We start from the raw sequence: 18,546 nt of genomic DNA on the forward strand, positions 1-18,546 counted from the left end.
CGTAGCTATAAAAGGAAAATCATCTGAATGTTTTCGACTTCCTATTGACAACAAAATGAAAGTATGTAATAGGAATGATATCTTCAAAATTGGAGACTTTTAGGACAAAGGTGAGGTCACGGCAAAAAATGAGCATGAGATTGGTTATATCTTCTTGCAGGAGGCAGGAAATGCATTGGCATTTTTTAAATTGTTCTCTTATTTTTCATTATTTAATTGTTTATGCTTTATTTAGTATTTTCGAGTTTTGTATCTCATGCCTGATAAGGTTTTGAAAATGACAACATTTAAAAATACTGGGAAAGATAGAATGTGTCAAAAAGCTGGGTCATCTATCCCAGGTTTTCCGAACTTTTGTTGGCCCACGTATGGCTAGAAAAGTTTGTAAACAACACTCACGGGTCGGTTTTAATTTTATTTATTTATTTATTTATTTATTTATTTACTTACTTATTGCAAAAAAAAAAAAGAAATGAAAAGAAAAAAACCCTAGATGATAAAAAAAAAAGTACCAATATTAGTTAACAGCAATACGCGTTTTTTGCTGGGACTTTCACTCAACAGTATTTAAAATTTGTGTGTGTGTTATTCAGATTATTATTTATACTTGAATAAACCTTTTAAAAACGTTGCAGAATATAAATAATGAAAAGTAAATAAAAACTCATTCTAGTCTTTTGAAAAAGAGTGATAAAAGTAACATATATGACAGACAATAAATGATAAATATCAACTCCGGATCTTACAAATATAGCAGCAACATAAAAAAATATATCAAAATTTTAGCTTTTTTTTTTAAACTCTCGGAGGCAAAAATCTGAGGACTGGTCAAAGTTTTATCGCGAACTGGTTGCTGTCCGCCAGAAGAAAAAATAAGAAACATTGGTCTCAATTTGAGAAGTTTATTTTGACCGCATAGTTACTAAATAGTCAAAATAAAATAGTTCGTTTAAAAAAAAAAAATCGAAGTAAGGCAAAAAAGTTTCTAAACGCAGATTTCAAAAATGAATAAAATTTACTCAATACAAACACAATGAAAATTGAAACAGAAATCCGAAATGTATGGCTTAATAATGCATTCTATCCGTTTTTATATTCTTCATGTTATTACATTTAATAAAGCGTACGATTATCTTAATAACGCAAATTTAAACTTCAAAACTATTGCAAATAAAGCTTCCCAATTAAGACTTCTCCAAGTTAAAATGTGATGAAGTCTTCCTGGATAAAAAATCAATGCAGTTTCTACATGAGATCCGAAGCTGCGAAGGATGGAAAAACGTACTCGGATCGCTCAAATGATTGCAAGTCAGTCAAAGCTGGCAAGGAGACGCAAATGATAAAGAGAACGAGAGGCAAAGAGCCTCAAAAAAGAATAAAGCAGCGGAGGAAGGCTGCTGAGGTGAGAAACAGGAGAAAAATAGAAAAGGTAGGAAGCAAAGGCAGCAGCTGCACGAGATAATGACCAGAGTCTTACACAAATGAAATCAGGAGGAATCTGTTACGGGGTTACCTCTTAGAATCTTAATGACATTAAAAGTTAGAAAGACCGCCGCGAAAAGGGGGGAAATTAGAAAAAAAGAGGAAAAAGTTCGTACATTGGAAGTACTTTTCGCGAAGGAAAATAAATGTAGGATAATTAAGTTATGCTCTAGCGCGAGCCTGCTGTGATAGTTTGAACACTTTTCCCCTCGTTTTCTTGAGGTTTAATATCCCCTGCTTACGGATAACTCATTAATTCTACAATTATTAGTTAACTTGATATTTTTCTTCGCTTCTTAATTGACCTTATGGTGAGATGCGGCAACGGTTGCGGTACTCTCCAGTTTAGTTTCTTGTTTTGAGAGTTTCTTTATTCAGCGACGTATTAATCACTGTTCGCTTCGTCACCAATGTCGATGGTTATTAAGAATGTGCTTGCATTGAAGCTGAGGGAGCGAAATCGCAACTGGAGAAGGTACTTTGCAGGTTACTTTGTGCCTGTCATGCGAATCTTCGGCGGTAGTTTGCACAGGTTGGTAGTTTCTTTTTTGTGAAGTGCTGTATGGATTACGCTATCAGATTACTTAAATCAATGATATTATCACATTCGGCTTTGTCTTGCTTATGTTTGCAATTACTGTGAACATTTTTCGTAGAGAAATAAAATACAATTATTTTGTTCAGATCATGACTTGCATTCTAGCTGGTTTATTTACAAGTATTGACCCTTTTAAATTAATTGAGTTCTTATTCATTAATTCATCAATTCTAATGGTATAAATGCTTAGTTTTTTCTTTTTTAATTTTTTTTTTTTTTTTTTTTTTTTGAATTAAAAACTGGAGAGGCGTTTCGTCTGTTGCTGTCTCTCAAGAAAAAAAAAATAGCTAAACTTGTACGTGGATTTTTGTCCGCAGAAAATACAGCAACTTCACAAGAACTTCTTCTTCTGACCATTTTTATCAACTTTCCTGACCTATTTTTTAAGCCTGCTTTTCCGAAAAATTTATCAACCAAGGAACAAGACTATGTGTATGAATTATACAAGTGACTCCAATTTACAGCAAAAATGTAAGTAAAATAAACTACCAGATTAACACTTGTTAGTTGAAAGTCTGCTAATAATCGATAGAAAAATACAAATTAGTCTGATTTATTAAAATTTCTTAGGAATTTCGTCCTTTGGCCTGAGATTAATTTCAATTTTACCAAACCCCACACCAACATGTTACACATTTAAAAAAATTTCAATACCATATTTTTGCTATTGTCGTCTTTTAGATTTTTAGAACGTTTACTTTAAAAATTAATACCCCCACACATTACAGTGAAACCTGTGTAAGTTGACCACTCGCGGTGCAGTACTTTGGCGGTCAACTTAGACAGGTGGTCAACTTATAAAGGGCGGTAATATTTTTTTTTTTTTTTGTCATTTCTTGCACCATGTATTCATTTTTTGAGGAAGTCACCCTTACTCTTGCTGTTCAACTCACTTTCATTGTTTAACATTACTGAAAGTAAAACAATAATTAAAAATACTATTCAAATAATTTTGTTAGTTTTTCCTTGTTTTTAACTATATTAGACACTTTAGTTTTAGAAATTCCATATATGCCAGCTAATATTCTCTGGCTTTTTCCGTTTTCAGTTAATTTTAATATTTCATACTTTTTATTAATCTCAAGTTCAGCTAACTTTCTTTTTGAAACCTTTTTATGTAAAACTTTTAGCACAAAGAGCAACAAGCTCGACTCTCCCAGTTCATAAAGGCAAAATCAAAATATCCTATCTCTTAATCCCTTACACCAGAAGCATGTAACTTTACTCATTAGCAAGCCCAGATCTGCGGACCCGCAGTGCGAGAGGCCCGCGTCCTAAAAGGGGCTAACGGCCCTAGAAATTGAAGAAAAAATAGAAAAAAAAATCTAGCATTAAGGCTTACTTTACTAATAGACACTGCTGGCCACTAGGGAGGGGCCCTACATATTTTGTTGCAGGAGAATCAAAATGTATAGATCAGGCCTGCTCTTTTTAGCACAATTCCTGTGTCACAACATATTGCAACGGAAAGGAAAGACTTTGAACTTTTCTACTGACATCTATTTTCATTGAACAGAGTACAAAAAGCTATATCTCAAATAGAACAACAAATGAAAAACAAGTTTGGAGAATAAAGAGCAGCATTAAGCTTTATGCTGCTGTTTAGTTAGTAAAATGCTGTTCTGTCATCAAAGCATTAAAAACATTCTTGGAAAGCTATGAAAAAAAAAATAATTTTAAAAAATAACTAATAAAATAATTTGCTGAAGAAAGTTAAAAAAAATAAACCAAGTGGTCAACTTACAAAGGGTTTTTTACAATACTCCAAACCAAATTTGGCAAACATTAGTGGTCAAGATAGACAGGTGGTCAAGATAGAGAGGTGGTCAACTTACAGAGGTTTTCCTTCATTATATGAGATAGGACTAATTCCGTTCCCGACAAAAACGGTCAACATAGACAGGTGGTCAACTTACAAGGGTAGTCAACTTTACAGGTTTTACTGTATCTGCATTAAGTAAGGATCACATTCAGACAGTTTTCGAACAGCCCAGAAACATTTAACTTTCAAGTTTACAAATTACATTCAAGTACTTATCTGAAAACAAAACTGTTAGAATCAAAATTTTCTCACGAAATCGTAAAGATTTTAAATAAGTTATTTACTTTGTTACATCAAATGAACACACAAAAAAAAAGTATTGAACAAAAGCAAAAGAATTTAACCAATAAGAGACGATATCGATATTTTAAGAGTCGTAATTCCATAGGGAAATAATTCGAACCTGTTTTAATGTGTGAAATATATTGTTTAATTTGGGGGCAAAAACCTTGTTTGCGTATTATTATTACTTCCTTTTACAAAAAAAGGAAATATTGCATACCTGCCAACATCTACTGGGAAAAAATCCAGTAGATCATTAAAAAATCCAGTAGATGTTTACGACAGATTTTTCATTACTGGATACGAAATAATGGAACTTTTTATTATCCTTCTTAGTTTAACCAAATGTTCCTTACATCTTATACACAATCAAGGGTAATGATTTAAAGTTAGGAATTTCCCGGAAAAACCAGTAGAGTTGGCAGGTATGATATTGTATTTGCAAAAAAAAATTTCACTCAAAAATTGACCTTAATTTTCATTTTACTCACCCCCAAATGAAATTTTGCATTTTTTTATCGACTCGACCACACGTGGACAAGTGCCTAAGAACGTATAGACACGCGAAATATCCATAATGACGATTCCCGAGTTAATTACGAATTTTCTCGTGACGTCTGTATGTACGTATGTATCTATGTGCGTATATGCGTATGTATGTCGCATAACTCAAGAACGGTAAGTCCTAGAAAAATGAAATTTGGTACGTACACTCCTAGTGGGGTCTAGTTGTGCACCTCCTCTTTTGGTTGCATTCGGATGTTTCTAAAGGGGTCTTTTACCCCTTTTTGGGGGGAAATCATTGTTAATTTGGATGTTAACTCAAATGGTGTTATAATTTGGCGGATACTTGGAGATATATCGCCAGTCTTTTGGTCGCCAACTTTGCGACAAATTTGGCGATTTTTTTCTTTATATCTGTTTTAATTTGGCCATTGTTTGTGATATTTAGAGAGTAAACTATTGAATCACATTAAAATTGCCGTAATGAGGAAATAACATTAAATTGGAGTAAAAGGAAGTCATTTGATGCACACATCAGCTCGTTTTTATTATCCATTTAAATATCCATTTTAATCCCATACTGCGCCGTTTTGTCTGACAATTACACTAAAAATAAAACTTTTTTTTTCATTACGCAAACTTTTATCACAAACTTCAAAATGTGTATGTCTGGAATAAATTCGAAATCTATAGGACCGATTTCGTTCAAATTTTCATAGTGTCAATTGGTTAGTGCTAGGAAGATTTATAGACAGTTAAGAAAAATCGATGAACAATTCTTATTTCATTCTAAGTTTAATTTTAGAACACAAAAATGGATCTTTCTACTCGAGATACTTATCGTATTGTCTCAATTTTAGTTTCGTTAGAAAACGCGGGAAAAATATCCCTTTAGAACATTTTCTACTTGCAAAAAAAAATGGAGGGCTTTAATTAACAAAGAAAAACATCATAAGCATTTTAAAGAAATTAACAATTAATTTTAAATTCAATATTCATACTGTTTCGTAAAAGTCATTTTTAATCTGGTTTTCCGTTAAAATGAAATAGAAAAAAGCATATGTAAGAAACTGAATGAAAAGGAAAATCCGCTTAATTTTTCATTTCAAATCTTGAAGGAAAAAATTTGGAACGATGACTGATATTTACTATGTGGTAAGAGAAAAAAGACATGTGTAGCAGCAAATTTGAATATACAAGGTGTTCCGTTTTAACCTGCAAGACCTTTATTTTCCCAACCGTTAGTCCTAGATGTATACTTTCAAGTATAAAAATGTTCAAAATCAGATGCAGAGTTAAGATTTTGCAAGTTTGAAGCAAAAATAAATATTTGTCAAAAAATACAAATTTAACTTTTTATACGGGCCCTAGGTCCCCTAAGTAATGTTTAGAGAAATAATCTCCATTGAAAACTATTACTAACACCAAAAACTTGACATCTAGCGACGAAAAATCAAGGACATATTCCAGTTCAAAGTTTTAAGGGAACATACAGAAGATGAGATTGGAACTTATCGCCCTTTCAGAAGAATGACAGGTCGTCAAAGTAAAAAAAAAAAGTATTTATCTTCTTTATTGTTATTCAAAAATATATGCAAATTTTATGATGTGATACGCTAAAACAGACTACAAAACCTCGAACAATTTGAAAAACCACTCTATTCACACATATTATTTTAAGCACTTGTTAACCGCTATATTTCCCCCCAAAATGTGTTATTGACGGCGAGTGAAAATACGTGTAAGTCACAAAACGCTGCGTTTCATATCTCGTCGAAGATTGGTAGTACTAATGTCAAACGTTTTGTGTTGGAATTATTATTTTTCAATGGAGATTATTTTCCTAAATATAAGTTATGGAACCTGGGACCCGTATAAAAAGTTAAACTTTGTACTTTTTGACTTTTTATTTTCACTTCAAACTTTCAATATCTTAACTCTGCACCTGATTTTGAAAATTTTTGCAATTGAAAGTATGCATCTAGACCAGCAGTTGCGAAAATAAAGGTCTTGAAGGTTAGAACGGAACACCCTGTATATTGCCCCACGTTTTGGAGCTCGGTTAAAAGTAATCTGGGGAAAATTCACTGAGTATATCCAAGCGCAGTGAATTTAGCTTCGAAACTCATAATAACGGCAAAGCGTTCAGCAATACGCGACCAATAGAATCGAAGGCACAATCCCAATGCCTAACCGGAGAAGCATTCATACAAGCAAACATTTTTGTTCCCTTCCAACATCAGAATTTTTCTTTCATATATTTTGAACACGGCTCTTCGTTTGGGCTTGCATAATTTGTAAAACGTCTCCTGCCAAAAAAAAAAAAAAACAATGTAAAAATCAACTTGAAAAAATTGTTTTTCAATTCTTGATAAGTTCTTTAAGTCCTCAGCTCTACCAGTTCATTTTTATACACTTCTTTTACAAAAATAATTTTAAAAAATACCGAGTTAACTATGCTATTTTTGAACGAGTACACAAAAATGTTTCCCAGTTAAAATATGGTACTTTTTTAAGTGAAATTTCAAATATTTAGATCAAGGTATGTTTAGAATCTACGTAATTGGGCCTTCAGTATTTTCCTCCTTTAAAAGGTAATTCTTTCCGATCAAATTAAAAATTATGCTGCTAAGTCTGATAGCACTATGCTGAATTCTATCAGTAAGATTTCATTCATTTTTAAAGTGAATCGTCTGAAAACTTCAAGCAGTATTATCGTAATTTTCAAAATGAATTTTTAATAGCCTAAAAAATAACAATAATTAATAATAAATAAATAAAAACAGCTTCTAAGAAACGAAATATAAGCTTGAGGTTTAAAATCATTTCATATCTTAATGATAAATTAGTTTATCCTTGCTTCCAAAATTAGTTCGAAACTGTCTCTTGCCGATGAAATTTGCAATGATTCTGTTCGTCTGACAGCTTTATTCTGGATTTGAATAGTAAGTAAAACAGGAGTCTTCGCTAACTAATAAAATCCTTACTCCTAAATTTGGAGAACAAAAAATTTTATATGATTCCTCTGAAAGCTTCTCTACAAGAATTACTGTAATTCTTGAATTGGATTCTTACCTGTCTAGACCAAAATTAGCCTTTAAAACAAAGTTAAGCTTGAGCATTTAAGTGATTTTATGTGCTTAAGGATTAATTAATTAATCCTTAAACATAAAAGCTTTTCAACATCCTTTAAAAGCTTTTCAATAAATGAAGCACAAAATTTCCCATTAAAGCTCAGGATTCTGATTACTTTCCCCAATGAGAACAACTTTTAAGGAAAACAAACAACAATCATTTAACGTTCCTCACTTCACCTTTTTATCGACTAGAAAACTCTCAAATCATTTCTACGATTTTCGAGTCACAAGGGTAGACAGGTTAAACGACTTCCTCTCGTCTCACATCGAAGAAAGATAAGGTGAGTTGTTACTGTTAAATTCGGAATGAAACACTTCAAAGCACATTTAGCTTAAGTGGACGGAGATAAGAAGATGATACCTTTATAGATCTTTTACGCATCCCGCCACTTTAGGAAATTGTTGCCGTGAAACGGGCTTATTGAAAAAAAAAAGTTTCATCGCAAGTTTTGCTGTGCTGAAAAGGAGATAAAAGCTTCAGGCATCTCTCTGAAATTAAATGCAGTTAACTTGTATTTTGTAAAAGCTTGTCATGTTACTTTCATCCTGCTATTTAAAATGAATAATAAGAAAAATATGAATGATTTTCTATTGCTACAAAAAATGGCTCATTTTATAAGAGCGTGTCAATTTGTGCACTTGACTAACTGCCCCACCCGTTTCCTTAACGTACACACTTACACATGAAGAGGTTTTGCAATACCAATTGAGGTTGTGAGAAGCAAAGGGATGCAAGTGGCAAAATTAAAAATTTGGAGGTAACTAGTACAAATGGTAGGTGAACCTCTCCTCTATCTTGGGGCAAGAGATTGTACTAGTAGCCCTGGTAGGTGCTGCCGTACAGCATGATTTAGAAGAAAAAAATTCAATGAAAGCCTACCTAGGATCTGATCTTTAAACGCGTTTTACTCGAAACTTAAAATAGTCCACTTGCATCCCTTTGCTTCTCACTGCCTCAATTGACAAGGAGACTTGAAATGATTTGGAGGCAATCTCTCTTTCTCTTTGTAATATATTTATAGTTCTTACAGGTTTAATATGTTTCCAACATGTCTTGTTTTCCTGTTACGGCGATATGAGTTGCTGTGACGTAATTATTTTAATACGATTAAGTGATGCATTTTGATAGCTTTGTCACACAGAAACAGTTTTGTTCATTTCTTTCAAATGATTGATTGACATAAAGTTCCGATAAAACAAAAGTATGAAGAATCAAAAATATTATCTATGAATAGCAATTTGGTTAAAATGAGAATTAAAAACATCGAAAATGGTTTAAAAATGTAGAAAAATGATCAGAAAATGCATCAATTGCACAGATAAAAAGGAAGCGTTAACAAAAAACGCAAGAACATACTCCTAAACACATTTTCTTAAGCATACAAGATGCATTTAGCGTTAAGAAATCTCAATGATTTCTTGCTTACTTTACGCTAGAAAAGAACACCGAAATTCTGCACTGTTTGCAAGATAGTTTTTTTTCTTTTTTTTTTTTCTTTTTTCGTTATCATTTATCTCTTACCCGATGCTTTTAAAATGCTGCGACTCTTCAACAGCTGATTTGAAGAGACGTTAAAGCTCAGAATAAATAAATCTTCCAGACTTTGATTAAGACCTGAACAGGAAGGGCAGTATATTTCTTTGGCGAAAAGTGCCAAACTAATGAAAAGTTCTCCCTTGGCTGAAACTTGTTCGCCCAGTGTTTCCAAGTTGAGTCATTAACTAGTTTTCTTTAAGGCATGGCATGTTAGACGAAAAATCCTTGCTCTATTATTTGTCACGGTATTACTTGTTGTATAGTCTTACCGCACAGACATCGTTTCTAACAGTTCCGAAGAACAATGGAGCATTAGTCAGTGAGGAACAATATGGATGCGACAATGATCCATTCTTCAGAGCCGAATCCCGCTGTGGAAATTGCGGGGAATCATCTTTGGAACAAAGGAGAAGACGGCTGCCCCTTCAGTCTTCGCACACTACACTCTTTGTACTTCATTCATTTGGCGAAAGGGGATTCTACCACTAAGAAGAATCTTGTTAAACGGGGTTGTTCCGCAATTAAACAAGGCATTTACGTTTAATGAATTTTATCATTGCTCATCGCCGTTTACCAATTGAACACTTATTTTCCCCCCATTTCCTTGCGTCTGCTGGATCTGAGTTTCTAGTTACTATAATATATTTTTGTTATTAAAGAAGAACTTGTTTCGCTTTCTTTGATTTTACACCAAAAAATATGCTTTGAGAAACTAATAAAGAAAGTTGGTTTTGGAGTTGCTTGATTCCATTTAAAACAACATGTGGGATGAGATGATTTATCCCTTAAAATATATATTTTTTTAAGTAAGGGGTTGTCCGCAAATGTCACGCTTTGAGGGGGAGGTGGTTCGTGAAATTGAGTTTGTGTTCAGGGGGATGGAATGGGTTAAAAGAAATTCCGACATCACGCATTTGTCTTATAAGAAAAGGTTAATAAAAAATCGCACGACATGTGTCAAATAGGAGGGCAGGGTGCGGTGAAGTGTGACACTTTGTGACAAATGGGAGAACGGGGGTAAAAAGTTTTTAAAGAGTGGGACATCATTTACGGAGTCCCTAATTGAACTATTTATTTTGAAAATTGGGAAGTTCATTTTTGAAGAGAATGGTATTTATATACATATATAGATAAAAGAGTTAGTATGATATTTATTATCTGTAAACAATTTACAGTCAGAACAATTCACTACACTTTTTCCTTGGAGATGAAAGTTTATCTCTTAACAGTAAATGTGTTTAATAAGAAAGGGCTACATGTCCACCCTATTATTAAATTGTTAAACGGTACGGAAAAATTTAACTCCAACTGCAGTATGGTATAGCAATTGTCACGTAAATAATTCATTAGAAAAATCAAATGTTTGTATAAAAGAAGTGATTAATGAAAATCACCGAATTTCATTAGAATTCAAAAAAAAATGTTTTTCTTTTATTTTCTTTTGTTATATTTTCCACAATAATATTCAAAACTTCTTTTCTTTGTTTGATTTTACTTTTTATCGAATGGATCAATATTAATACTAATTTGAAAAAAAAAAAGTTATTATTGTTAAAAAGAAAAATAATATTTTTGAAATATAATATTCATTACTACTATGGATTACGGTAATTCATTAATTTCTAAAGCGAAGTTTTTTTTTTGTTATTTTATCACTGAAGCTTTAGTATAAATTTTGTACTTTTTTTTAGTGATATCTATTTATCTTCGACAAACTCTTCTATATTCAGCGTCATAACTAAAAGTCATATTTTGAACGTCAGAAAACAAATGAAAATATTAATTTTTATACTATTCTAATTTTATCTTAGAAGTATAAACCCGCTAATATTTATCATTAATTTATCAATTAAATGATTAAAATTTTATTTTATGTTTGCTTTATATTACTGAAGTTATTTCATATATTATGGCACTTAATACAAGTTAAAGAGAAATATTATTACTTTTGATCCATTGTGACTAAAGCTTAGAAATAATTCCCTATATCCAAATTCTAAAACCTAAATTAACAATCACAAACAGCTTTGGCGTAACTATAATCCAGTTATCGAGAGAACTGCAATCATTATTCGTTAAATTGATTTTCCGGTAGCAAGCTAAACTAACTCCGCTACGTCAATACTGTAGGTCATTAAAATTCAACCTGAAAACCAAATAACAGCATAGATATGCGCTTTGAGGCCTAACATTTACTACCTGCCGGTAAAAAAAATATATCTGAAGTACACTCAGCATTACTCATACCGATAATTAATACACACTATGTATTTTGAGAACTGCAATAGCGTAAATCTCGCATATATGGATCCGTTTAGTATAGTGATTCTAAGTTATTCTCAACCCGCGTAATCCCCTCCTCTTGATTTTGTGTATTATTAACTTTGCGTACCCCCAACGAAGTTTTGGACGAAGGTTTTATTAATCAGGTATAAAACTAAAAAAAATAAAGAAAAAAACTCAGGAAACAATTACTTGAACACTGAGCTGGCTTTTGTTTATAAAGTTCACCTACGTTTGGCTCTAGCTTGGCTAATGGTAGCGGTAAATCATCCTGAACATTTGTTATACAGGGTTAGTGTAGAAGAGTATACCGGTTTAAAAACATTATATTTTATGAATACTTACACTTAGCCTTATAAATGATACATAAAAATAAACTGTTCAAGTTTCTTTTCACTCACAAATGTTCGATGTATGCGCGTTTCGTAACGCGACACACATCTAACGGGGGGGGGGGGGGGGGGGGGGGGGGGGGGTTTAAAATCAAGCCAGAGGTCTTGGTTTTAATATTGTTACCAATCCTAATACAGTAGTTAATACACGTATTAGGAACGTTGTGACCAAAATACCCCCTCTAGAAGGAATTTCTGAATCTAGTGCGGAACGTGCACGCTCAGGTATTTAAGTACGTTCAAAAAAACTTGGACAGTTTATCTTATTTTTATCCATTATTTATAGTGGTAAGTGCAATAGCTTATGAAACAAAGTTTTAAAACCGGGATATTATTTTATGCTAACCCTGTACTTGTTCCTCGGATAGAGGAGAGCGGGACGCATTGAGGCTTTTTGCCCGACTGCGCGTGCACGACGCAAAGGAGGGTTATGTGTTTATCAGTCTATGTATGTATGTCTGTTCCTATGTGGCGTTCTACAGGCTAAACGCCTTGGTCAATTTTGGTAATTTTTACGTCAATCGATTTGTTTTAACTTTGGGAGTATCACTAAACACATGACAGTAATCAAAAGTACCATTTCAAAAACCAATTGCCATTTTGTCAGTTTGGGATCGGCGCACGCTACCTGCGTGCGAGAAATGCAGGTAGTTTTCACTGCATGAATTTTTTGTTTACTAAGTCTACTAATTGGGGTTTCAGTGGCCGAGTGGTCAAAGCGATTGCTTCTCCCACTTGAGACGGTGGGTTAAGACACCTTTGCTCCGGATGTACTTTCCCGTCTTTCTCTAAATAGTATTATAACCATACACAGTTAAGACAAATCATATATTCAAAAGCAGAATAGAAGGATCAACAGTCGGGGCCAATTCAAATTTTACGGGATTCCTTGAATCAGAAAGGAATGGGCCCAGTCTGTTGATCCTTCTATTCTGCTTTTGAATATATGATTTTCTTATCTGTGTACGGTTATGAAACTATTTCAACAGTGTAGTTATTCAGTAGTACTTAATACTCTAAATTACTGGACAAACAAACTTAATTAAATTACTGGAATACATTTTTCTTTTTTTTTTTTTTTTTGGTTTTTACGCAGTCGGAATTTTTTTAATTATTTTTTTTTAATTTTATTTCTTTTGTTATAATTTCTTTAATTGAGGCATTGAGAAGCAGAGAGATGTAAGTGCCAACTTTGAAAATTGGAAGATAACTAGAATAAATGCTAGGACAAACTCTTTTCTGTTTTGTGGCAAAATATAGTACCAGTAGCCCTGATAGGTTAGACCGGGGAAAGTTTACGCAGAGTCTTTTTTCCAAAACGAGTTATAACTGGAGAGCCAGCAGTCATAACAGATTGATGCTGCTCCCTACCAATATTCTCACAAGTTTTTGAGCATCAGTCTAGCTTTAGTCTAGCATGCGGAAAGAATAATCTGTTTTTTACCAAGTTGAGTAAACTTTGTGTTGAGCGTTTTGAAGTTTATTGTGAATAAATAATTCTTAGTTAAAAATAAACAAATATATAAAAATTAGCAGAATTTTATCTTTTTTTTTGAGATTTGTAGTTGTATGAACAGAAATGTTATTAAATTTTGTTGCACGTTAAAATTAAATCCAAACTTAAGGATGGGACAAGTTTACGCATTGACATCGAGGCATATTTACGCACGTTCTTACTGTGTCTTACTACTCTGTCTTACTTCTAAACGTTCCCCTAACACTTTTTTCGTTTCGTACTGTCTCAAACCTTTAGTATTTTCTGTCTATTTAGTTTTGAAAATTTACCATTTATTTTTTAATTAAGTAATAGATTGGATCGTATCTTATAGCTTACAATCGTATAGTGCTGTCTTCATGCCTGTTCAGCTTTAACTTCATACACTATTCAGCCTGTAATATAGTTTCTTCTGTTAATGATGGTAAGACACTATAGTAAAATATGTGCATCACGGATTTTATGATCCACCGGTTGAGAACTATTAATATATTAGGATGTGATCATGTTCATCCAAAAACGGCGTTAAATGTACTAAATGCGCCCAACAATGAAACGCAACCATATCTTGGACATGGTTGCGTTTCTCCAACGAGTAACCATGGACTCTGGTTGCTTTACAATTTTGACACCCAATTGGATTATTTTTACTACATTACAGAAATGTTTCTTGACTTTAAAAACAGTTCTTCAGTTACAACATAAAAAGTCAAAAGTGCTTTAAAGCTATGCTGTAACAAAAGAAAAATAGTGAAGATTATTTAGGGAATTAAGAATCGGAAAGGATTCAGGAGGATATAATCAACTGACAAATAAAAGAAAAAGCACTGAAAGAAAACGTAATTATGGAAAGATCTCCGAGTAAATCTCGTTTTAAATCAGAAGTCATGTAAGACATTTTCAAAATGATTTCGCAAAGAAAATGGTGATTTAATTAAAGGTTAAGTATTTAGATTTGCAATCTAATCAAATTACTGGAATGAAATTTGATTTGCACGGCAAATTTTCTGATGATGATTTACGGAAGAAATTCCTGTTGGCGTGATTTTAAATTTCAAAACTGCGTAGTGGTACTAACTTTTGTAAAATCTTTAAGCAACCACTGAACGTAAATTCAATTGTAAAACAATTCCGAAATGGATAATTTAACTCGATATAAATCTGCACGTGCTTTTGTGCAAAACGCTTGAAAATGGATCGGTACATTTCAAAAGAATTCAATTGATATATTTTACAAAATGAAATTTCAAAACAGATTTTCTTTTATCCAAGCATAATTTACTTGACATTTTCCAAACATAAGCACTTTTTCATAAGAAATTTTTATTACTTGAAAAACTAAAATTGAATCAGACATATTTCCAGATAGTTAACTTATTAATACCAAAAGGAAATGTTACCTATCAATAAAACGAACAGCATCTAACAGCACTTCAATTATTCTTCTTTAAAAACTTCTCGGAGCAAAAAAAAAGGATTCGTTACACATACCAATAATCTATTTCTCTCAATGGTTATTCATAATTACTTAACAGTGGGAAAGCTGAATCGATGGTGTCCAAAAAACTAATAGCACTTGCAGAAAAATATTGAAATTCCGACGACATCGAATTGGGAAGCAAGTTTGGCAAAATACTTTCGTTAATTTAATAGACATTGATTTCCTCTCCACTTAGGTGCGACAAATAAGTTATTCCTTTTCGAATGGTAAACTTAATTTAGTCAAAGCGTTGCACTAGCAGAGTGCTTAAATAAGTGCTTTTAGGAGTTTCGGATGGGAAAAGTGATTTTTAATTACCGGAAAGTGGGTATATGGACAGGAAAAACAAGTATGCGGTTGAGCTATTTCATTTAATTCGAAACTTGTCTTTTTTTCACAGTTGGGATAGATATTGGACAACCGTATACTTAACAGCTTTGGCATGTTTAAACATTTTTTTCTCTCACAGATATTTATGTTCTCTTTTCGTGCTTCTTGATAGTTCTTCAGATGAATATTAAATAGTTCTTGTGATAATTTTAAGGAGGACTTGAGAGCTCGTTTCATGATTAGTTATCTTTGAAAACTTCATGTTTACATTGAAAAAGTGATCTCTCTGAACTGATCATTTATGAAAATTAAACTCTAGTATGAGTAGCGCTTAAAATATGACTTGCATTTTACTTTTAATATCGGAAAATTCTCCTTAATCTTATCTAGATTCAATATATACTATCAACAGTTTGGCACTTGAATGAAGATATTAATCAAAACTATTTTCTTCATAAGAATTAAAAATTAAACAACTTTTTTTAATGTCTTGTCTTCTAATCTAATTTTGTTTTCTAGAGAGAGAAAGTTTTGAAAAGGGTGAAATTGATTGCATTAGTTTTTTGGTTAAACTTTTCAATATATATGGTAACATATGATAAGAAATTAAGCTTACAGAAGAACAAAAGTTTTAAAGTTATATATAACTTAACCTAAGTACGTTTTTATTTAATACATTTTCATCTTCTTACCTAGCAAGTTTGCTCCGTTTTTTTAAAACAAATAGTTGATTTTGAAGTGCCAGTGTGAGATGTGGTTTGCATAAATTTTAATATCTCCATATGAATGTCTTTTTACAGAACTTTCTGCTTATAATTGCTTACTTTTCATATAAATTAATGAATCTGTACGGAATATATTTTATGGGGATTCATTTGGTTTAGAAATGAAAGAAATATTAAATATTTTTAATGTTTACCATCACAATTATCTGCAGCGAAGTGATCTAACCAAAAACCTTTGCTTTGCGTTTATTTCATTAATCAGACCTAACATTTTTAGTTACGTTTTAGGGACTAAAAATCACCAGTTTCTGACTTTCTCAAGGTTAATTTCTTTTAATCTGAATTTTCATAGTTCTTTTTAGAAACTTATGAGCTTCTATAGCGGTATCTTCTCCGGAAAATGAACCATCAACAAATAAGGACACATTTAGCATATCAGCTGGCTTATGATATGAATTTAAAATTTTTATCTTTGCAGATCTCATCTTTTTTTTTTTTTTTTTTTTTTTAACTAACATTAACAAACGGATAGCAAGTAACTCCGACAGTGGCCCGAATCATTACATGTGGATCTTTTATTTTAGGTTCATCAAAATCTTTATAGCATGTTTTTCATTTGATATTTGGAAAAAACTCTGTTCGATTTTGGCCAAAAATTCAACTTTACGTTCATGAAATTCTGATCAATGCATTTGATTTTAAATTAAGACTGGGATTAAGAAATTGTTTTACAGAAAAGTAGAGATTGTTTTAGAGAAAAGTACACTCTTAATTCAAAAGAACGAAAAAACAACTCTTAAAAAGAGTGAAATCTATTGCAGGTGCATTCATTCTTTCTGAGTACTGGCTTTATCGAAAAAAGACGCTTTACAAAAAAAACCAAGACTACAATTTTTCTTTATTGGCGTGAAATATGGAAACACTCCTTTTGAAGAGCGAAAAAACAAAAGTATTCTTTAAAAGAATGACTCAAAAACATTTTCATTGGCCCGATTCTGTCACGTGATTATGTTTATGGAGAATCTTCCATACCTCCATGTTCGGCTTAACTAACGTTTGTTCGCGAGTACAAATGTGGATGTCGCCATCTAAATGTCTTCATTCGATGAATTAAAAGTTTTTGTTGCCGAATGAGGTTTCTGAAGACAATGCTCAAAAACTGCATGGTAAGTACGAAGAATTTTCTTTTTATAAAACTTGTAACTGTTAATATTTCTTAAACTACTCGTATATCGTTACAAATCACCCACGTGCAATGTTACGGCAAACTTTTGTTTTGGTAAAAAAAGTCATAGCAAGTAAAATACCTTAGAATTTATGTAAATTGTAACTTTTTCTTTCAAATTAATGAAACTTTCATCAACAATTTTGTTTCGTTCATCGAATCAAAAATGTGACATTTGAAACAGTCGTTACCATCTTTGGTGTGTGTGTACTATAGTTTAAATTAATCAAATATTGTTTGTGTGTATAATAAACGTGTATGTGTGTATCATAAACATTGTATAATAAACTCATTCATATGTGTAAGAGGCCATTCATTAATTACGTAAGGGTCCTGAGGGGGAGGGGGTGGAAAAATCTTTACAAACCCTTACTTAGAAGGGGGGGGGGAGATTCGTTCTTACGTAATACTTTCCAAGTCGATATTTTATATTAGAAATCGCGCGGTCAAGTGGCAAAGATTATATTTCATTTGCTTCAGGAAGGTAAAAAACGTATTAGGATGAGCTGTTTTTTACTTGTGTTTCAAAGAATGAATAGTGTAAAATATAATAAAAGAATCGCGCTGTGTTTTGCATGTCTTATTTTTAATTAGTGTTGCATCATATACAAAAATTATTTGTCGAAAAAAAATTCGGTCTAGATTCCTTACAGTAAATATTTCTTTACTCAAAAAGTTAAAAAAAAAAATAAATAATTATAGTGAATTTAATAACTATCCCAGTGATGCAAGATTCGTTATTTTATTATTATGAAGAAAAAAAAAGAATCTTACGGAAGATGGGGCGGGGGGGGGTGAAAAATCTTACTTACCCTTACATGGGGGGAGGGGGGGGAGTCAAAAATTGCCAGAATTGTCCTTACATAATTAATGAATGGCCCCGAATAAACAAAATTGAATTCAAACGTATCTAGTCATAATTTATGAGTAATTTTTTTAATTAATTTGGATCGATGTTACTTTTAAAACATTATTAATGTTAAAAGGCACACCGAGAATATCAATATAGAGTTTCAAAATTATAAATCTTTTTATTTGGAACTGTGTGGATTTTTTATTTTATGTCAGTCTTTAGATTCAGAGATGTACGTAATTTTGCACGTGGTTGATTTGTAACTATATACGAGTAGTTTAAGAAATATTAACAGTTACAAGTTTTAATAAAAAGAAAATTCTTCGTACTTACCGTACAGTTTTTGCGCATCCTCTTCAGAAACACTAAAAAAAAGTTTTTTTTTTTTTTTTTGTGCTCAG

This window comes from Uloborus diversus, chromosome 3 (assembly GCF_026930045.1).
Source record: "Uloborus diversus isolate 005 chromosome 3, Udiv.v.3.1, whole genome shotgun sequence".
NCBI lineage: Eukaryota > Metazoa > Arthropoda > Arachnida > Araneae > Uloboridae > Uloborus > Uloborus diversus.